The 22,941-nt window shown below is 42.9% G+C and overlaps 1 protein-coding gene and 1 pseudogene across 1 annotated transcript in view; both read right to left on the bottom strand.

Moving 5' to 3' along the window:
* Positions 1-22,941, bottom strand: part of LOC128573137 (zinc finger protein 501-like) — a 501,109-nt gene that overhangs the window by 145,400 nt on the left and 332,768 nt on the right. The window lies entirely within an intron of this gene.
* Positions 12,165-22,941, bottom strand: part of LOC128573138 (zinc finger protein 287-like) — a 29,288-nt pseudogene continuing 18,511 nt past the window's right edge.

Genomic DNA, 22,941 nt, shown 5'->3' with positions numbered 1-22,941 from the left:
GGTATTGTGAAGTAATGGGTGGGGCAAGGTGAGGGGGGAGCAGGCTTCAGGTGGCCCCACCCTGCTAGGCGAGCAGGTCCCCTTTTTTTGTTCTGGTCCTGGCTGTAGCTTTGTGCCTCCTGTCTTCTTCAGTCCCTGGGCCAGCATCGTGATACTGTCCACATTCATCAACCATGTTTCCAGACCCACTGTGAGACGTGCCGTGGAACAACTGCTAAAGTCAAGACTGGTGTCCTGGGAGTCCCTGAAGATGCTGCTCCCTCTGCAGGCCTGTTCACTCCCGTGGTTTCCATGAGACAATCTTTACCCACTCTGCCCTCCGCACTCCCAGCAAGCCCCCCAGGAGAATTAACACCAGCCTCTCTGCCCGAGCTTTCTTCACCTCCACCCTCCATTTTCTCTCCCGACCTGGGTACCTCATGTACTCACTGCCCCCTCCACCACTCAGTCACCCAGAGCCTGTTCCTCCCTTGGGCTCCACATTCTCAGTGGACATTCTACACCCCAGCTGCTTGCCTTTCCTCCTCTCCCACCACTCAGGGAGCAGATGTTGTTGTCTGATCAGGGGTGACTTTCTCTCTGGACACCATCAACTTTTTTGATTTCTTCCTTTTCAGAGATGTCAACCACTTACAAAGTTTATCCCAGACAATGGTCCCACGGATTCCCATGTTTATTATCAGGCACCACCAACCTGTCTGCTTCAACACCACCAGCCCGTTTGCTTCAACACCACTTTAGCTGTGACTCAACTTGAAACTGTTTCCATCTACGGAAGCTTGTTCTGGAGATGCTCTCTCCAGATGGTGCTGATGAGCTGTCCACTATGTCCCAGCAATCAGAGGCACTGATCCTCTAAGCCTAGCAATGTCAGAATTCTCCTGGTGGCAGCCTCCATCTCCTGAATTTCTTGCCCTTCACCTTCTAAGGCTTCATTTGTGGGAGGCCCTGCAGCCAAACTTGTAATGTCTAGTAACCTCTCCCTAATTCTGATGTTCTGACCCTCTTGGATGTAGAAGAAAAAAGAAAAGAAAACAGGATCTTTCCCAAAGAAACATAGGCCAGACTCCCAACTACCAAAATTTGCCATGCATAATATGCACCTTTTGCCCAAATTTTTGAGGTTTAAACAAGGATGTGCATCACATGTGGGAAGTATGGCTTGGGCATGGGGGCCCCAATGGGCCTCCTGGAGCTGTTGTGCTTTCCATCTTGAGCCTGTTGGGTGTATGGGGCTCCAGTCCAGAAGAAGCCGAGATTTGGTGGGAGTGGGCCAGTGTGGCCTCTGCCTAGTGCCATGACCAAGGTAAGGGGATGTGGGGGGGCTGGCGAGGCAGGTCCTGGCCTGGTGGGGTGGATTCTGTGGCTTAAGATGTTGCTGCACAGAGAGGGTTGGGAGCCCTGTGCAGAGGGGTTCTGGAGACCTGTGCAGGTCTCAGGGAACTTCATGGCTGACCTTGGGTTGAGCAGCCCAGAGGCTCCTGACCTGGAGGCCACATATGTGGAAATTTTAAATGTGGCCCCCAATGTGGTGAGGAGGGAATGGCTCTCGGGAGCAAGGGAAGTGGCAGCCTTCACAAGAGTGGGTGGCTGCAGAAGGAGCTAGGCTCACCCTTGAGGGCCTTGAATTATTCTCTGACTTTCTGGGTCTTCCAGAGAGTTAAACCCAGGGCACTGGTCAATCTTCATGTTTACAGAGGAATGTGAGCCCTCCCCACATGTGTCTCTTGTGGCCAAGAGCTGAGGTATGTTTTCCAGAAAGTTTGGGCCAAAAACTTAGGTGCACAGTATACATGGGAAAATATGGTAAATTCTTCAGGGAGAACGTTAGTATCAATTCCGAACAAGTATGGCTCAGCAGTTTCCCTCCCTTTGTGAACCAGCAAAGGCAAACCAGAGGACCTGTATATGGACAGCAGGTCCTGTGTCCTAAGACCTATGAGGATGACATAGAGAAAATACGTCCAGCTCTCCAGACATTGCCTTTCTGTGCAGGGTGAGTCCCTGCCCTCTATAGTGCTTGTCCCAGGGCTGTTGAACATCTGTGTTCTTCCATCTCCAAGACCTTCATAGCTGAAGAATCCCTAGTAATTAACCATCTCCAACCTCTTCCCATGTGTCAAACCCTGCCCAATCTCAGTCCGTGGGCCTAACTCAGGTCCAGTCTCAGGCCTAATTTCAATCCCTGTTCCCAATCCTATCACCTGATTCCCTATCCCAGATTAGGGTCTGTGGAGTGTGTTTTTATAAATCCCAGAATGAGGCACAGTGCCTTACACCATCTGACATTTCCCAACTAGACTGGAATGTGTCACTGGAATAACAGGAAATAATGCAGGGTTTATACTTGGTGATCATGAAATCCCAAGAAGACTTTTGTCCTCAACTTCCCAACCCAAAATTGCTCATCCAGTACACCAATGGCCCTATATTCCAACCCGCTATCCTTCTTAGAAATTTTTCTCTGAGCACCAGGCTTCTGAAGAAAATAGGGCACCATCTTCATAAGAGAATTTTGATTCAGCCATACTGGAAGCTTCTAAGAGAGATGCTCAGAAAAGCTTCCACTTAACAAGGATGCTCGGGAGGATCAGGAACACACCCTAAGGAATGGCCCAAAAGTTCATCTGTTGAGTGAATGAGAGAGAGATCTACAGATAAGGGTCTGGGTTTAACTCTCTGGAAGACCCAGAAAGTCAGAGAATAATTCAAGGCCTTCGAGGGTAAGCCTAGGTCCTAAACAACTGGAACATGTGGGAACAACAAATTCTGAAGGTGGGTGCTCCCAGCCCACCCTGAAGAAGCTTTAAAGCTTGTCTTGAAGCAAAGCTTTGAACAACAAATTCACTTCCCAGACCGGACCATCCCCTCCTGCATCCTCACCTGTGGGCAAAGGGAAGGACAGGGGCCCCTAAGACAATCTCCCTTTTGTACCAAGCATGAGCCAAAAGAGAATGTACAGACTATTAAAAATGGCAGCAGACTCTTCTGTGCCCCCTTCACGGAAGCATAGACAAGAGGCATGAGGACGTGCTTGGGAGTGCATCTTCCCCACCCCCATCTCTGAAGAGATGGCCTCCTTCTAAACTTCACATTAGAAAGTAAACAATTCCCTGTTGGCCGTGGATTACTAAATGCAGAATAAAACAAAAGGGGCAAGAAGATTCTCTGGAAAAGGGCAGCCCCCAGTTGTGTCAGGAGCATTTCCCTGACACCCTGCAAGTTGCAGGTTGGGCAGGCTCCTTCGGGCCCCCCTGGCACTGCTGAGATAGCAGGGTCTCTCTGCTTCCCTGCATTTCCTGAGAGGAAAATTCACTCTCCTAAGATAAGAATCAACAGATTCTTCCCAATAAATGTTTTAAGAGTGACATCTTTTCCTCTGTGCTGTCTTGGCAAAAGTTTTGGGGAACCTAGAGTGTTTGCTTAGTTGGGAAAGGTATGAGTTAGTTCAGTTCTTTCCATTGCTTATTTTGGCCTCCGAAAGTTGACCAGTGCCCTCGAGCTCTTGTCAACGAATGGATATCGTGTCCTCCCACACCCCCTTCCCTGCCTGAGGAAGTTTGAGAAGGTGGGCTGTTTCCCATCTTTTGCCTTCATAGAATTATATTGCAGTCACACCTTCTCCCTCATCTGTTTTATATCCTTTAGAGCAGTAAACATGCTAAGTCTGTATCTGTAGAGGAGGCCAAAGATAGGTATGTATTACAGGAAATGATGGTTTAATGTCTAAGAAAAAGTTGTCAGTGAGCAGAGGATCACACAGATGGGTGAGAGTGGGTGGGAGAGTTTGAGGGATATTGCTGTGGTGGATACTGGGGTGATTGAAGGAGGATCAGAGGAACAGGGTAGATGGTGCTTAAGAATCTCTCATGTGGGGCATGCTCATGTGTTGGGGAAACATACATGTATTTGGACTTTAATGGTGTGGTTTCCTCACTGGAAAGTCACCTTGGAGAAGTGGTTCCCCTCCCTGGATATTTTATCAGGTTGCCCAGATTGATGACGTTTTCAGAGCAAAGGGATCACACAGCTGTCAATGGCAGCCACTTACCTGAGAAAGAAAGCTGACAATAAGAAAAAGATTCTTAGAGTGAGAAGGTGAGAAAAAAAAAAAAGAATATGGACAACAGTGCCCTTGCTGGTGGAACAAAGGTGTTTATGCCCCATTCTGCCCATATCATGCCACTGTCCCCCATTTCTGGGAAAGGTGCCCTTTCCCATTCTGATTGAGGCACCTTTTCCTTGATATTGATGAGGGCACTGCTGGTTTACTGATGCCAAGTGGCAGAAGCATACAAGGGGGCTGTTCTTTGGGTACTAAAGCAATACTAACAGGGCTGTTGTCATGCACAGCCACCCCCTTTTTGGGGAAGGTGACCTCAGTGCTTCCTTCCATCTATGCTTGAAGACAACATGCAAGATCTTGTCCTTAGTGTAGTGGAGGGGCCACCTGTGATTTTCATGGGCATGGTGGAGCAATGATAAAGATCCCCCAGTTACCCACAGCCCATGATCTGTAGGGGAGCCCTGGACTATGTATAGGGTTATAGATGTTTGGGGGCTTGCCATGGACATTTACAGAATTCTCTTTTGGGCCAAGACTGGATACCATTAACATAGGGGCCTGGAGAGAAGGCAACTCCACCTGTACAGACTTGGACTCAAAAATGGGGTGAATTTCCTAGAGGGCAAATGAGATCATTTTTCTCAGAAAAATCTGTGACTGCTGGGTGTCAAAACAAACATATATTTTCCATACAGCCCTTTACTCTGTCTATTTTCTTGTCCAGAGTTATACCATTAACCCTGCAGTCTGAACCTTAGGATTACTGAAAGAATGCAGAGTCTAGGGAGGCCCTGGGAAGGACAAAAGGTGGGATGGGGGCTGGAGGGAGGAATTTGTAGAGGTGGAGATTCAGTGAAGGACCCCAACATCCACGTGGATGGACCACAATGACCTGGGCTTTCAGTTCCTTGGTCTTCCTGTCTTAAAGTGTGTTACCTGCATTCCAGTTCAGTTAATGCTACACCTGAAACTTGTCATCAGGAACCCTTCTACATCTGTAATAGCATAGAGCTTGAATTCCTTAAAGAATAGCTCCATTCTTTGAGGTCATCCTTCTATTCTTCCAACATGTGCCTGCAAGTTCGTCATTTTTTTCAAAATGACATCATTTTTTTCCAGGTCATTAATCTCCCTACTTACTCATCAATCCACTAGGTTCTTGTCTTCATTTCCTCCCTTGTTAAGGCAGATTTCACGATCTATCAGGTAACCAAAATTGATAAAGTTTCACTTCAAATTGGACTCCTCTGATCTTTAATTATTTCTATTTGGCAAAATCCCACCTTTTCCAGAAGTGCCTGCCCATAAGTGACTGATCACTATTGGATTTAATCTCACAAGACTACTGGACTATGATAAAATTCATGGTCAACCCTAGCACTATCTGGAAATAACCCAGCCATTCATTCCAAAAACAATTGTTTGGTTCTTACTAACAGTAAAGAAAACAAAAAGAGCTTAGGTCACTTATTTTTTGCCTATCTTGTCTCCATGCTGCTCAAGCCTATTTCAAACTTTCTGTACTTTGTTCAAACTTAGGCCATTGCTACCTGCTTATTAGCATATGTGCTGGACTCACCATTCACAGAGGAAGTAGAAGCCATTGGATGTAAAAATTTCCCCAAACAACCTTGAAAAAACTCTATCCATCTCTTCATTCCTTCTTTATTCCTATCACATACAAAGAGATTTTCTTCTAAGGTTTCCATCATCCAGGGTATTGTACTTCTGAAATGTCTTTACTGAGAGAGAGCTGAAACCTAGTCTTGATGGACTGACCTACCCTTGCCAGCTATCCTTACTGCCCCCACCCACTCCTCATGAAGCCCTAAACATCTTTTATCTTTAAAAGCTTTTTGTTATAGAAGTACTTAAACATACACAAGAGCAGAGAGAACAGTATAACTCCCCATGTAGCCACCATCCAACTTTCAAAATTACCACTTAGGGTGCACCCCATGTTTTATACTATTACCTAAGAGTAAAAGTCCATTCAAACATCTACCTCTTAGAAGTTATGACATGTACCCTATGTCAATGCTCTCATATTCCTTTGATATTTATCACCAGAGGATCACACTTATCCACAACAGATATACACAAAATTGGTGACAAAAACAAATTGACATTTTCCAGCTATGGCAATCAGCTCTGCTCTGTAGTCAACCCTGAGAAATCGTTTCCACTCCTCCCCCGACTCACTCCACAGAAGCAGTAATATTTTCTTTTAACTTAAAATAATTTCATTCAATTATATATTTCTTTTTTTACTTCAAATTAATGAGGGCACTTATTTGTTGCCGTTAGGGTCTCATGGAGAAGCAATGTCGCAGAGAATAAGACCCGCAATTGAAATTGTAAGGAAAATAAAGGGGACCACGGCTGTCTCATGGTGGTTGGCAATCTTTATTTCTTCTACCAAAGCTTATATAGGCACATAACTTAATCAATAAACACATGACTTAAACCTTGGGCCCATGCCTCTTACTGCCTGGTACTTATGGGCCTATGGATAAACCAGATTAACTAATAACCATTTTACTAACATTATCTAACGCTATCCTTATGGGCTAAGGTTTAACTGGATTAACTGATAACTACTTCATCTAACTTAATCCTCCTAAAAATACATGACTTAATGGAGAACATGTTGTTAGCCATTACTTCTTTGCTCTTATCTGATAAAGCCTGAGGCTCTGGGGGAGAAAGATAGATTGAATACCTGCCTTAGTGGCCTCACCCTTTGGAGGCAGTTACTTGAATCTTTAAGCAAGGCATAGTCAGGAAATTCCTAAGATATACAGAAACTTGTTTGCAAGCCTCTGCTCCCATGTGGGCCTTAAGTCAGGGGGTTTTTATGTCCGCAACCAACCAGGCCGACCTTAGGTCAGGGAGGTTTTATGCCTGCAACCAACCCGGCCATGTGGGATTCTGCCTCAGTTTCTCACAAATATGCCTGCACAGAGTCTTTTCACTGCTCCCTCTCAAATAGCTTTTTTGGCCAGAGACATATAGGCCTTTTGCCTATACATATTATTAGGCTACATTGTTTGCATTTGTTAGGTAAAGTTCATGTTGTACAATATTGGACCGTGTAAAAGAAATCACCAACATAAAGAAGCTGGATAGATGGGTGCCACATTAATTAAAGGAGTGTCAGAAGAGCTATCATCCCAAAGCTTGCCTTTCTTTGCTGTTAGGACATCAAAGTGAATCATTTCTACACCGTATTATTACATGTAATGAAAAACAAATTATTTTTGACAATTGCAAATGTTGGGCACAATGGTTGGATAAAGATGAAGTGTCCAGACACAAACTGAGTATTCATCAGAAAAGGCTAACAGTATCTGTTTGGTGGTCCAGTGCTAGTGTTATCCACTACTGCTTCATGAAACTTGGGCCATTGATTACAGAAGATGTCTAATGCAACTAATTGGAAGACATGATGAAGGTGCTTGTGATTAAGCAGCCAGGATTGTTCATTAGGTACAGGCCAATGCTCTTGCAAGACAACGAACTCTCAACCACATGTTGCACAACAAAGTTGCTCACACTACAGAAGCTGGACTTGGAAAGTCTCTATCATCCACCGTATTCACCAGTCCTTGCACCAACTGACTACCACTTTCTGCCAGGGTTTGGACTACTTTTTGCAAAGAAAAAGTATTCCATTCCAACAAGCTGTGGGGAAAATGCCTTTTGCAATTTCATCACCATTCACTCTCCAGGCTTCTTCACTGCTGGCATAAATAAGCTACTGTTAAGATGGCAAACTGTATATGCTTTGATTAATTGTACTGCTTCTTGTTTGAACTATAACAAACTAAACTTTTGATTCAAACAAAACAAAACAAAAAAAAAAAAAGTTCATGTTGTAGTTGAGCCTTACACCAGGGGTGTGCTATATCCCCTTACATTGTGCCTGTTAGGTGAGAGAGAAGCAGTGACCTTTACAGAACAAATTCAGTGCATAATATTATTCTCCCACAATCACAAAGTAGGGATCACAGGAAAATAATACACAAGTAGAAAAATTTACATGTTGATAAATACTTAAGCTTACTACATAAATGTTTTCAAATATTTACAAGAAACATTTTTTCTGTCACATATTTAAAAAGAGTTATTGTGTTTCCAGTTAAATCCAGTAGAGCATATATACTTGTTTATCTCTTCTCTTTCCTCATATGCTAATAAAGTACAGGATTATATGAAAAGATGCATCAATTTTTGATTATCCATGAAATACAACTGAGAACCACTATGAGATACCACTTCACACCCACTAGGACGGGTAGGATCAAAAACTCAATGTGGAGAAGTTGGAAGCCTCAGACACTGCTGGTAGGAATGTAGAATGATGTGGCTGTTTTGGACATACAGTCATCTTGGAGCTCCTCAAAATGTTAAACAGGGTTGGCATATGACCCAGCAATTCCTCTCCTAGGTATCTACCCAAGAGAAATGAAAACATATGTCCACATAGAAACTTGCACACAAATATTCATAGCAGCATTTTCAAAATAGCCAAAAGATAGAAACAACCTAAATGTCCATTAACTGATGGATGGATAAACAAAATGTGGTCTATCCATTCCACATATATTCATGCACTCATTCCCCTGTGTATGAGTTTAGATCAATCAGGCGTTCCCAGGGAGAATATCATTCATCTGTAAAAAGCAATAGAGAAGTAATATATGCTGTAGAATGTATGAACCTTGAAAACATTATGCTAAGTAAAAGAAGCTGGAAGCAAGTGACCACATATGATTCCCTTCCTAGGAAATGTTGAAAATAGAAAAATCTATAGTGACAAAATACATATAAGTGATTACTTAGGCTTGTGGGAATGAGGAGAAAGAGAAATGGTATCTAAAAGTTATGGTTTTATTTTTTAATTTTTGAATTCATGAAAATGTCATAAAATTAACTTTGGCAATGGATGATATACTAAAAAAATCATTAAATTACACAATCTACATGGGTGAATTGTATGGTATGTGAACTATGTTTCAGTAAAACTGTTAAATGTTGGCTCGGCACCTGTAGCTGAAGCAGCTAGGGCACCAGCCACATACACCAGAGCTGGCGGGTTCAAATCAAGCCCAGGCCTGCCAAACAACAATGACAACTACAATAAAAAAAATAGCCAGGTGTTGTGTTGGGTGCCTTTAGTCCCAGCTTCTTGGGAGGCTGAGGCAAGTGAATTGCTTAAGCTTAGGAGTTGGAGGTTGCTGTGAGCTGTGATGCCACAGAACTCTACCCAGGGCAACATAGTGAGACTCTGTCTCAAAAAACAAAACAAAACAAAACAAAACAAAAACCCAAACTACTGTTAAAATGTAAAGCATTCAAAGTGAATAAGTGCTCAAGGGTTACAAGCACCAGAGAATACAACACGAGAATTCAATATGTTTTGGCAGATAGAAATTCAGGTAACTGACTTACAAAGCAAATGAAACACCTGCAAACCAGTTATCACCACAAAACTCCAGAAGGCAAATGACATACTGGCACCAAATAAGAATTGATAGTTACATGCTATAAACAAGGATCTTTGAAATTTGGGTCCTTTTTTGTTTTACATTATGTATTACTTTTTTTAAATCAGAGCGGGTGCTCTTTTTCAGGATTTTGTAAGACCCTGTTGAAATGACAGCCTGCTTCCAATGTGGAAGGAGCATCTCAGGATCTTGCCTCGGACGACCCTGAGACGACTGTGTTAGCGGTGGCCTCATCGCACAGTACTGGGGCCTGGGTGTGGTGCGGCAGCTGTAGGAATCAAAGCCAAAATTCTCAAACATATGAAACTCAAGACAACATTAGTCAATGGTCAATTTTTAAATGTATTTATTTGAACATTATTAGATTTGTAGAAAAATTGCATGTCTTGTAAACTACAGTATACCCTTTATCCTGATTTACCTATTACTATTTTAACACATTGATGATCTTTCTCTCCTGTCTCCCTCCCTCCTCTCTCTCCACACACAGAGAAAAAAACACATACATTCCTGAACATTTACAAATACATTTCATACATCCTGCTCTTTCTCCTTGAATATTTCATTGCGCATTTCTTAATAAAAGAGTATTCTCTTATACACTCAATTCTCCTCTTCAATAAATTTAGCATTAGCCTAAAACTTATCCATATTCCATTTTTGTCATTTATATAGTAATATTCTTTGTGGCTTTACAAAAAATAAAATAAAAACCTTCATCACATGATTCAGTCTAGAATCATCTATTGCCTTAAATTGTCATTTGTTGTTAGTTTTCATTAATCTGGAGTATGAATCTGGTATTTTGATGGGATTACATTGAATCTGTAAATCACTTTGGGTAGTATAGACTTTTTACAGACAATGTTGATTCTACCAATCCATGACCATGGTATGGTTTTTCATTTGTTTGTGCCTTCTGAGATTTCTTTTTCAGTGCTATCTTTATAACCTCCTCCTACCTGGAAATTTGTTTGTTGTTCTTATCTTACTCAGACTTTAAAGGATGTTTTCACATTTGTGAGATGTAGGGACCTTAGGGCTCTTAGGACCAGACTTGTTATATTAAATGAACATATGGGAGGCCACAAACAGCCACAGTACCAGAAGTGCAAGGCTATTTGGAGAGACCTCTTGTAGTCAAGGGAGGATAGAGGAGAGGACCCTCTTTGGGGGTAGAAACGATAGGGAAGCTGTGGATGTGGGAGAAGACAGGTAAGGAAAAGAGCATATGGAAGAGGAAGGAAAGGATCAGGTGTCTGGGGCCAAAACAGATTCATCAGATCAGTGATGGGGTGTAGGCAAGAAATGTATGGGATGATGTGGGGCTTAATTTCAGCAGTCTAGAAACTCTATGAGGCTGCTTAAAGGGTTATACCAATTAAAAGACTGGTTAACACAGGAGGAGAAAACAAGTACAGATATACCAACAACAAAAGTGATATCATTCCTTTAAAAAGTATAGAGGAACCAATAAGAATCCTGGTGAAAAGGTAGAAAGTGGATGAGAAAAAAATCATAAAACCTTTCATGGTGGAAGGAATCATTGGTGTTATTCCAAACAAAATACAATTCGAAATGTAATTTCAATTGTGTTCATTACAAGTTACATTATACCAACAGAAGCCAGCTCCCTAGATCAGCCTGGATTTGGTTGTGTGGACTATGGTTCAGCACAACTGCTCTGTAAAACAGAGGTAGAATCTTACAATGTGGGGAAAGGAAGAGGGAGTTCTGTAGAGAGAAGAAAGAGCAGCGGGGTAGAACACTGTATGAGTGGAGAGGGGTGGATGTGAGAACTCTCAGAGGCAGAAGGCCCTAAAAGGTTTGTGGGGAAGACATCCTTTCATTCATTCCATGAGAGTGTTTTATACTGTGTGACTCTTCCCAGTGTTGGTTTCAGGATTTCGCGTACTTATTTAATGGAATAACACCCAGCATGATCTATAAGGTAAACTCTCAAGAGGCTTCTTCTTCTTGGTAAAGAGTTCCCTGTCCGAGTTTCTCCTTTAGAGATTATTCCTGCTCTTGAGTTCTCTGTGCATGTTAAGAATATATCTCAGTGGAATGTTTGTACGCTGTGATTAGACAGCCAGTGGAGTCTGGGCATATTGTCTAATGGATGCATCTTAAATGGAAGCATTTTGACACCCCTTAATGACATGGCTTCTCCCTGGTGAGAGTTCTTTGGAGATGAAGGCTGGAGCTATAGGTGAAGTCTCTTTTACATTCATTATATTTATACTTTGTGTTCTCTGATGTCCTCTAAGGCCATGTTGTGGACTAAAGCCTTTCCTGTATAAATAACATTGCTAAGGTTGATAGTTCTGTGTAAATAAAGATGAGAATGCACCGTGAAATCTTATGCAGTCCCATTTGTAGGGCTGCTCACTAATGTGAATTCTCTCATACTTTCTGAGGTCAAAACTTTGACCAAACGCTTTCCCAGGAAGGTACCATTTATATCATTTCCCTCCAGTGTGAGTTTGCTGGTGATGATGGCAGGATGAGGAATAATGGAAAGCTCTTCTACATTCATTTCATTTGTAGAGTTTCTCTCCCGTCTGAGTTCTTTGGCATATATAAAGCTAAGTGATGTAGTGGAATTCTTTATCACCTTCATGGCATGTATAGGGTTTCTCTTCTATGTGTGTTCCTAGGTATGAATAAAATTTAGTGCTCTGGCTGAAGTGATCCCCACATTCATTACATCTATAAGGCTTCTCTTGTATGTGTGCTGTTGGTTGAATATAAAATATAAAAGTGTTCAGATACAACTATTTCGCACATTCATTACATTTAAAAGGTTTCTCTCTAGTGTGAATTCTCCTAAGTTGTCTAAGGCCAAAGCTTTGACTAATTGCTTTCCCACCTACACGGCATTCACAGAGTTTCTCTCCTGTGTGGATTCTCTTATGTAGTGAGAACAATGATTAAAGAATTTCTGAAGGCCAGCACATTGTACCCCATGATTGCATTAATGTACACAGTTATGATTTAAAAAAAAGAAAAAAGAGGCTTGGCGCCTGTGGCTCAAGGGGCTAAGGCGCCAGCCACATACATACATACACTTGAGCCAGCAGATTTGAATCCAGCCCAGGCCTGCCAAACAACAATGATGGCTGGCTGCAACCAAAAAATAGCTGGGCATTGGGGCAGGTGCCTGTAGTCTCAGCTACTTGTGAGGCAGGAGAATTGCTTGAGCTCAGGAGTTGGAGGTTGCTGTGAGTTGTGACTCCACAGCACTCTACCAAGGGCGACAGCTTGAGGCTCTGTCTTAAAAAAAAAAAAAAAAAGGAATTTCTGAAATAGCTGGCATTTATGTAGTAATTTCTGTGTTGATTTGCTTATGTTGATGAAAGAGTGGTTAATCCCCGAGGGCTTTTACGCACTGATTACAGATGTAGGAGAGCTTTCTTGTGTGAGTTAACACACATCGAGTTACCGTGGCTCTGTGAGTAAACTCTTCCCCCTGGTCATTATATTCAGTGGGATCCTTTCCTGTGTAAGATTTTGCCTTGTGGACAAAAGATAAGAGACATTTAAAGGACTGTCCACATATATTCATGCATTCATTCCCCAGTGTATGAGTTTAGATCAATGAGTCAGCCACAGTCTCCGTGAAAAACACGCGTGATGTATTATTCTCTGCATGTACCAAGATGTCCTTCTTGTAGCATCTCAGCTGTACAGATATTTATTCTGCAGGCTTCATTGTGTTACAAAGACTTGGTATGTAAGGCAGGTTTCGTAAATGTGAAGAATAATGACACCATTTAAAATTTTTTTTCTCAATGGCCTTCTATGTTTCTATGACTTTACCACTCATGTAAGGATACAACACCTCAGACAATTAAGTTGGCAAACTCATTCCCCCAAAAGTGCTACTTACCTCATTGCTGAATATCACTATGGTCATCTTAGAGAAACTCCTCTTGGGAAGATATGTACCAATGCCAGTACCTAGTCCACCCTTCAAAGCAATTTTTTGAACTCTTTTTTCTGGAATGACCATCAGAGCTGTCATTGTATAAGATCTGACAATTATGTTCATAAATGTCACCAGTTGGTCAAAGGTAGTCTTCGAAGGTGACCAGAGTGATACTCAGCAATGAAGTATGTAGCACTTTCTCTAGGCTGAGTTTGCAAACTTAATTGTCCAATCTTGTATGCAAGTTGGCATTACTAAGGCCCTGTCCCCTCTTTGACTGGCTCCTCCTCATATTCTCACTTACTTCACATTGCTGGAGCTCAACCATCCTCAGACTTCAGGGAAATCCTCTTTTATCCTTCCACAATTCCTTTCCTTGCTCCAATTGGGAAATCACATCTGATTTGCAGAGCTGGTTCCCTGTTCATGGGTAAAAGGTATGTGAATTCTGAACTCTGTGTTAAGAACCATGCATAATTTTCAGGTCCAGCATAGGATACCAGTGAATAACAAAGTGGCCATGGAAAAACACCTTGAAGGTCCTTGAAGAGCACCCTGGCACCAAGCTCTAGTTGCAGATGTGCATAATGAAGTTCACAAAGTGAGCCAGGAAAGAATTACGTGTTTCTACTTAATTTTTAAATTTTTATTTTTTTGAGACAGAGCCTCAAGCTTTCGCTCTGGGTAGAGTGCGGTGGCATCACAGCTCACAGCAACCTCCAACTCCTGGGCTCAAGCAGTTCTCCTGCTTCAGCCTCCCAAGTAGCTGGGACCACAGGCACTCATCACAATGCCTGGCCATTTTTTGGTTGTAGCTGTCATTGTTATTTGGCAGGCCTGGGCTGGATTCAAACCTGCCAGCTCTGGTACATGTGGCTGGTGCCTTAAACACTTGAGCTATAGGCACCAAGTCCATTTTTAATTTTTTAATTGTTTGGGATTCCGAGAATGTACAAAGAATTAGGGTATGCTGATTGCATTTTTTAAATAAAGTCTCTCTTATAATTGTGTCCCACCCCCAAGAGGTGTGCCATACACCATGACCCCCATCACCCTTCTCCTCCCCTCTCCCCACTTGCTCATTTCCCTCTTGTATTAGCTCATATACTGCCTTCTTATTAGAATAGAGTACATTGGATTCTTGCTTCTCCACTCTTGTAATGCTTTACTAAGAAGAATGTGCTCCACCTCCATCCAGGTTAACACAAAAGATGTAAAGTCTCCATCTTTTTAAATGGCTGAATAGTATTCCGTGGTATGCATATACCACAGCTTGTTAATTCATTCCTGGGTTGGTGGGCAATTGGTTAGGTTGTTTCCACATTTTGGCAATTGTAAATTGAGTGATAAACAGTCTAGTGCAAATGTCCTTATCATATAAGACTTTTTTTTCCTTTTGGATAGATGCCTCATTATGTGATTGCAGGATCAAATGGGAGGTCTACTTTGACGTCTTTGAGGATTCTCCATACTTCCTTCCAAAAAGGTTGTACTAGCTTGTAGTTCCACCAGCAGTGTAAAAGTATACCCTTCTCTCCACATCCACGCCACCATCTGCAGCTTTGAGATTTTGTGATGTGGGACATTCTCACTGGGGTTAGGTGATTTCTCAGGTGGTTTTGATTTGTATTTTTCTGATGATTAGGGGCAATGAGCATTTTTTCATGTTTGTTAGCCATTCATCTGTCTTCTGTAGAGAAGGTTCTATTCACGTCTCTTGCCCAGTGATAGATGGGATTGTTGGTTCCTTTTTTGTTGATTAATTTGAGTTCTCTATAGATTCTAGTTATCAAGCTTTTGTCCGAATCATAGGCGGGCACTGCTGTAGGGTATATTTTGCACTCACCAAGTCAGTGTCTCTGTCCCGACCCCAACCTGCCAAGGGAGGGATACCTCTACTGGGTCTTGTGTGCTCACAGGGGTTGCCACTCAGTCCCAGCTCTGCTCCATTACAGGCAGGTGCTGCTGCCAAGCGGACACTCCCACGGAGTATCTCTGTCCCAGCTGCACTCCATGGTGGGCCGGGCATAATTAGAGCTCACAAAGGGTGCATCTCTGTCCCAGCCCCACCCAGGACTGGGTGCCACTGCCTGTGTATTCTCACGGAGTCTGCAACTCTGTCCCTGCTATGCTCCACCATGGGCCAGGTGCATTTTGAGATCACAGAAGCTGCGACTCTGACCCAGCCTCGCCCTGGGTGAGTGCCACCATTGTGTGCGTACTCTGATGGAGTCTGTGTTTCTGTGTTAGCTGTGCTCCCCAGTGGTGTGGATACCACTAGGTGTATTTTGAGCTTTCAGAGGCTGAGACTGTGACCCACTGTGGGTGGTGTGCAGTGTGCACTCTTGTGGGGTCTGCTTCTCAGTCCAGCCATGCCCTGCCCAGGCAGGTACCACTGCAGGCATACCCCCAGCTCACAGAGCCTGTGTTTCTGTCCCAGTTCTGCTCCACCTGTGGATGCCCCCTGGATAGAGGCCTGGCTCCCTCCAGTCAGCCATCTTGCCCCCTCCCCTCTCCTCTTTGAAGGTTTGATAGAGTTCTGATGTGAAACCACCTGGTCCCAGGCTTTTCTTTTGGAGGAGATTGTGTATGACTGATGCTATTTCAGTGCTTGATATAGGTCTATTCAAAATTTCTAATTTTTTCTGGTTGAGTTTAGGAAGGTGGCGTGCTTCCAGGTATTGGTCTATTTCCTCCACCTTTTCATGTTTCTGAGAATAGAGTTTTTGTAGTCATTGTTGAGGATTTTTTTGTATTTCTGTGGTATCTGTTGTTTTATCATTTTTTTATGTGTATTTGTATTTATGTTTTTTTTTTTATTAAATCATAGCTGTGTTCATTGATATGATCACGGGGCATCAAGACCATTTGACACATTTTCATCACGGTGGTTAACATAGCCTTACTGGCATTATCTCAGTAACTGTGCCAAGACATTTACATTCTACATTTACCAAGTTTCGCAAATACCCCTGTAAGATGCACACAGGTATAATCCCACCAATCCCCCTCCCTCTACCCACCACCCACCTATCTCCCCTCCCTTTCCCACTTCCCCCTATTGTTAGGTTGTAACTGGGTTATAGCTTTCATGTGAAAGCCCCAAATTAGTTTCATAGTAGGGCTGAGTACATTGGGTACTTTTTCTTCCATTCTTGAGATACTTTACTAAGAAGAATATGTTCCAGCTCCATCCATGTAAACATGAAAGAGGTAAAGTCTCCATCTTTCTTTAAGGCTGCATAATATTCCATGGTGTACATATACCACAATTTATCAATCCATTCGTGGATCGATGGGCACTTGGGCTTCTTCCATGACTTAGCAATTATGAATTGGGCTGCAATAAACATTCTGGTACAAATATCTTTGTTATGTTGTGATTTTTGGTCTTCTGGGTATATGCCCAGCAGAGGAATTACAGGATTGAATGGCAGATCTATTTTTAGATCTCTGAGTGTTCTCCATATATCTTTCCAAAAGGAATGTATTAATTTGCATTCCCACCAGCAGTGCAGAAGTGTTCCCTTTTCTCCACATCCACGCCAACATCTCTGGTCTTGAGATTTTGTGATATAGGCTAGTGTCACTGGAGTTAGATGATATCTCAAAGTAGTTTTGATTTGCATTTCTCTGATGATTAAAGATTATGAGCATTTTTTCATATGTCTGAAGGCCACACGCCTGTCTTCTTCAGAGAAGTTTCTCTTCAAATCCCTTGCCCAGCCTGTGATGGGAATCCCTTGTTTTTTTTCTTGCTAATGTGTTTGAGTTCTCTGTGGATTCTGGTTATTAAACCTTTGTCAGAGATATAACCTGCAAATATCTTCTCCCATTCTGAGGGCTGTTTGCTTGCTTTACTTACTGTGTTCTTGGCTGTGCAGAAGCTTTTTAGTTTGATCAAGTCCCAGTAGTGTATTTTTGAAACTGCTTCAATTGCCCGGGGGGTCCTCCTCATAAAATACTCGCCCAGACGGATTTCTTCAAGGGTTTTCCCTGCACTCTCCTCTAGTATTTTTATAGTTTCATGTCTTAAGTTTAAACCTTTAATCCAGTGAGAGTCTATCTTAGTTAATGGTGAAAGCTGTGGGTCCAATCCCAGTCTTCTGCAGGTTGCCAGCCAGTTCACCCAGCACCATTTGTTAAATAGGGAATCTTTTCCCCACTGAATGTTTTCAATTGGCTTATCAAAGATCAAATAACGGTAAGTAGCTGGATTCATCTCTTGGTTCTCTATTCTGTTCCAGACATCTACTTCTCTGTTTTTGTGCCAATACCATGCTGTTTTGATCACTATCAATTTGTAGTAAAGACTGAGGTCTGGTAGTGTGATTCCTCCTGTTTTGTTTTTATTTCTGAGTAATGTCTTGGCAATTCGAGGTTTTTTCTGATTCCATATAAAACGAAGTATTGTTTTTTCAAGATCTTTAAAGTATGACAGCAGAGCTTTAATAGGGAGTGCGTTGAAATTATATATTGCTTTGGGTAGTATGGACATTTTAATAATGTTGATTCTTCCCAGCCATGAGCATGGTATGTTTTTCCATTTGTTAACATTTTCAGCTATTTCTTTTCTTAGAGTTTCATAGTTCTCTTTATAGAGATCTTTCACGTCTTTTGTTAGGTAAATTCCCAAATATTTCATCTTCTTTGGCACTACTGTGAATGGGATAGACTCCTTAACTGCTTTTTCAACTTGACTATTGTTGGTGTATATAAAGGCTACCGATTTCTGGATGTTGATTTTGTAACCTGAGACGCTGCTGTATTCCTTGATCACTTCTGGGAGTTTTGTAGTAGAGTCCCTAGTGTTTTCCAGATACACAATCATATCATCTGCGAAGAACGAAAGTTTGATCTCTTCTGACTCTAGATGGATACCCTTGATCGCCTTTTCTTCCTTAATTGTGGTGGCTAAAACTTCCATTACAATGTTAAAAAGCAATGGAGACAATGGGCATCCTTGTCTGGTTCCTGATCTGAGTGGAAATGATTCCAATTTAACTCCATTCAATATGATATTGGCTGTGGGTTTGCTGTAGATGGCCTCTATCAGTTTAAGAAAAGTCCCTTCTAGACCAATTTTCTTGAGTGTTCTGATCATGAAGGGATGCTGGATATTATCAAAAGATTTTTCTGCATCGATTGAGAGAATCATATGGTCTTTGTTATTTAATTTGTTTATGTGCTGAATTACATTTATAGATTTACGGATATTGAACAAGCCTTGAGACCCTGGGATAAAACCAACTTGGTCATGGTGTATAATTTGTTTGATGTGTTGCTGGATTCTGTTTGTTAGGATCTTGTTGAATATTTTTGCATGTATATTCATTAATGATATTGGTCTATAATTTTCTTTTCTTGTTGGGTCTTTTCCTGGTTTGGGGATCAGGGTGATGTTTGCTTCATAGAACATGTTGGGTAGTCTTCCTTCTTTTTCTACCTTTTGGAACAGGTTGAGTAATATAGGTACTAATTCCTCTTTAAAGGTTTGGTAGAATTCTGACATGAAACCATCTGGTCCCGGGCTTTTCTTTTTAGGGAGGTTTTGTATAGTTGATGCTATTTCTGAATTTGATATGGGCCTGTTCAGTATTTCCACTTGATTCTGGCTAAGTCTTGGAAGGTGACGTGCTTCCAAGTATTGGTCAATTTCCTTCAGATTTTCATATTTCTGAGAATAAAGTTTCTTGTAATATTCATTAAGGATATTTTGAATTTCTGATGAGTCTGTTGTTATTTTGTCTTTGTTGTTTCTGATTGATGATATTAGAGATTTTACTTTTTTCTGATTACCATTTGCCTGAAATATGGATGACCATCCTTTCACCCTGAGTCTGTGTTTGTCTTTTAAGTTAAGATGTGACTCTTGTATGCAACAAATATCTGGCTTGAGGTTTTGTATCCAGTCAGATAATCTATGCCTCTTTAGAGGGCAGTTTAAGCTGTTCACATTAGTGGAGAGTATTGATAAGTCTGGTGGAATTTTGGGTATTGAGTTTTTCAAAGGTCCAGTGGACATTTTTAATCCTTTCGCTAGTGTGGAAATTGGAGTTTGATCCAAAGTTTCTGAGTGAGTTTACTTTTGTGGTATAGGATTGGGTTGGTCATTGTGGAGGATAGGTCTGAGAATATCCTGAAGGGCTGGTTTACTTATGGCAAATTTTTTCAACATATGAATGTCATTGAAGTATTTAATTTCTCCATCATAAATGAAACTCAGTTTAGCTGGATACAAGATCCTGGGTTGAAAGTTATTGTGCTTTAGGAGGTTAAAAATCGATCACCACCTTCTTCTGGCTTGAAAACTTTCAGCAGAGAGATCTGCAGTTATTCTAATATTCTTTCCTTTGTATGTAATGGTTTTCTTTCGCCGGGCTGCTTTGAGAATCTTCTCTTTCATATTAACTTTAGTGAAGCTAATTATGATATGCCTGGGGGATGACTTATTGGGGTTGAATCGTGCTGGGGTCCTGAAGCTGTCTGCTATCTGAATTTCAGATTCTCTAGGCATGTCTGAAAAATTTTCTTTCATAATTTCATGCAGAAGGGCCTCTGTGCCCATCGAGGCCACTTCATCATTCTCAGAAATCCCAATTATTCATATATTGCTTTTCTTTGAATTATCCCAGAGTTCTCTGAGTGAGTAATCTGTTTTTGCTCTCCATTTCTCTTCCTCTTTGAGAGATTGGGAGCATTCGAAGACTTTATCTTCAATGTCAGAAATCCTCTCTTCTGCTTGCTCCATTCTGTTGCTGAGGGATTCTATCGCATTTTTCATATCTTTGAAGGCTGTAAATTCTTGCTTCAGTGTGTCTAAGTCTTTGGTGGTTTTGTCTTTAAATTTGTTAAATTCTTGAGACAACTTTTTTTTTTTTTGTAGAGACAGAGTCTCACTGTACCGGGTAGAGTGCCATGGTGTCACATGGCTCACAGCAACCTCTAACTCTTGGGCTTACACGATTCTCTTGCCTCAGCCTCCCGAGCAGCTGGGACTACAGGCGCCCACCACAAGGCCCGGCTAACTTGAGACAACTTTTGAATTTCTCCTCGAATTCCTAATTCCATTTTATTAATCTTGTCTGCAATCCAAATTCTGAATTCTATTTCTAACATCTCAGCCAGTTGTTTATGAATGGGATCTTCAATTACATCTGCCGTATCTTTTCTTGGAGGGGTTGATCTATTCTGGTTATTCATGTTACCAGAGTTTTTCCTCTGATTCCGCCCCATGGTTATTTTACTCCCTTTGATTTTTCCCCTGGGGCTTTATCGAGGGCCCATAGTACAGTGTTGTGGCCTGAGAAACTGGGGCCCTGTTTTGTGTGGTGAGACGAAGTGGTTCTGTCTTGTTTTCAGCTGGTTTCTGTTCAATCCTATTGTAACATTTACTCTGGCTTGAAGTCTCAGCTGTGTGGAAAAACCAGCAATTAAGTCACCCCGCCCGCCTACCTCTGGCACCAATTGGGAAAGGAAAATCAAACCTTCCTACAACTGCATACCCAGGGCACCGCCTGAAAAGTCCTCAGTCTATTAGTTCAGTTCAAAAGGTCCAAATCGATTGTCTCAATCGGCACCTGTCTCGGGTGGGAGAGTTCAAGAGGTCTCTGGGAACTGGATCACAGGGGTCTGGTGACTCCTCTGATATGGCTTACTCCAGTGCAGCGTGGAGTCAGGAGGAGCCACCTACTAAATAGATCAGTCTAGGAAGGTTGATGTCTCCTTCTCCACTTTGCCCCTCCATCGGACCCAGTCACTGGTATCTCTGCAGATGACTAACCCAGTTGCCTGTAGTGAACAGATACTCCAGGGGTTTGCACCTGCCTGAATTGCACGGAAATCTGCCAGGCCCCTGCAGTCTGCCTGTATCTAGCAGGAGGAGGTGGGGCCTGACATCTTTGAGTGCTTGATACAGGTGGTGGGGTGGAGGTGTTCACTCAGGCTTAGCCCCGTCCCTGATTGATGTTGCTATCAGAACAGACAACTTTGCGGGATTCTGTCTCTGTTTCTGCTAAAATCGCCTGCAGAAGATGGGCTGTTCTGAGTTCAAATGACTTTGCTGCTGGAGGTTTGTGTCCGATTACCTCTCTGAGTTGGCCCTGCCCTGGAAGCTTCCCGGGTTTGTGAGCAGCATCAGGCAAATCCTTTGCTCACTGGTGGCCTCCTCTGGTTGCCCAGGGTGACAGGGGGTGTGGCTTCAGAATATCTAGAAGTGAGCCGTTTTGCTGTTAAAGAAAAAACGGCTGTTGATTTGCCTCCAGGAACTGCTGCTCTGGTGTGGGCACCCAGCCGACACTTTTCTCCTCTGTCTCGTGCCCCAGAGTCAGCACTGACTAGCCACAGTTTATGCTCTGTCCACACCCCTCGAGAGATCTCCCAAGGATCTGAACTCTTGGGGTATAGGCCCCCAGACCCAGCGTGAGAGTGGGGGGAGTGCTGGGAGCTCAGCGGGGAAGCTAGAGTTTTATTCAGTTTTATGCCTGGCCGTATTGTTGCCTGGGGAGGGCTACTGCACCGCACCACAGGGAAGTGCCACCAAGGCTTGACTCCCCCTCAGCAGAGTGCCCTCTCCTTGCTTGCGTGTCTCAGAGTCAGCGCTGACCAGTCGCAGCCCGGGCACTGTGCACTCCCCTCGAGAAATCACCCAAGGATCCGAACTCCTGGGGGACAGGCCCCCAGACCCCGAGTGAGAGTGGGAGGGAGTGCTGGGAGCTCAGCGGGGAAGCTAGAGTTTCATTCAGATTTATGCCTAGCCATATTGTTGCCCAGGGAGGGCTGCTGCACTGCACTGCAGGGAAGTGCCGCCGAGGCGTGACTCCCTCTTAGCCGGGTGCCCTCTCCTCACTCGCGTGCCTCAGAGTCAGGGCTGACCAGTCGCAGCTCGGGCACTGTGCACTCCCCTTGAGAAATCACCCAAGAATCCGAACTCCTGGGGGACAGGCCTCCAGACCTCAGTGTGAGTGGAAGGAAAGTGTTGGGGGTTCAGGGTTGCTGGCAAAGGATATTTAAAGTTTTATACAGTTTTATGCCTGGCAGGAGAACACCATGGCACCCTGGTAGGGGAGGTAGGTCCAGTTTTTAGAGGGTCTCTCCCATGGAGTGTAGAGGGAGGGCCTTTAATTTCTGCCCGTTTGTTTAATTGTGGGGCTCTTGAGCAGGTCTCATGGGGGAGGCGGACTCCCGTCCGCTTGGTGATGGATTTTGTACCTTTTGTTTGCATCCTTGTGGTCACAGCTTGCCTCAGCGGTGTTGGTGTGCGTTCTTCAACCTTCTCTCTTGGTGGAGCTCAAATCCACCAGGATACTTACTAAATTTTTGTCTTTTAACTCTCCTTCTGGACGGGAGCCTCTGTGGAAAGCTGGCTTCAGTCCGCCATCTTGTCTTTCCCTCTGTTTTATCATTTCTGAATGAAATTATTAGAGATTTTACTT

This window comes from Nycticebus coucang, chromosome 20 (assembly GCF_027406575.1).
Source record: "Nycticebus coucang isolate mNycCou1 chromosome 20, mNycCou1.pri, whole genome shotgun sequence".
NCBI classification, from domain to species: domain Eukaryota; kingdom Metazoa; phylum Chordata; class Mammalia; order Primates; family Lorisidae; genus Nycticebus; species Nycticebus coucang.
Note: the sequence above shows the minus strand (reverse complement) of the source record. Positions and strands in the feature narration are given on the sequence as shown.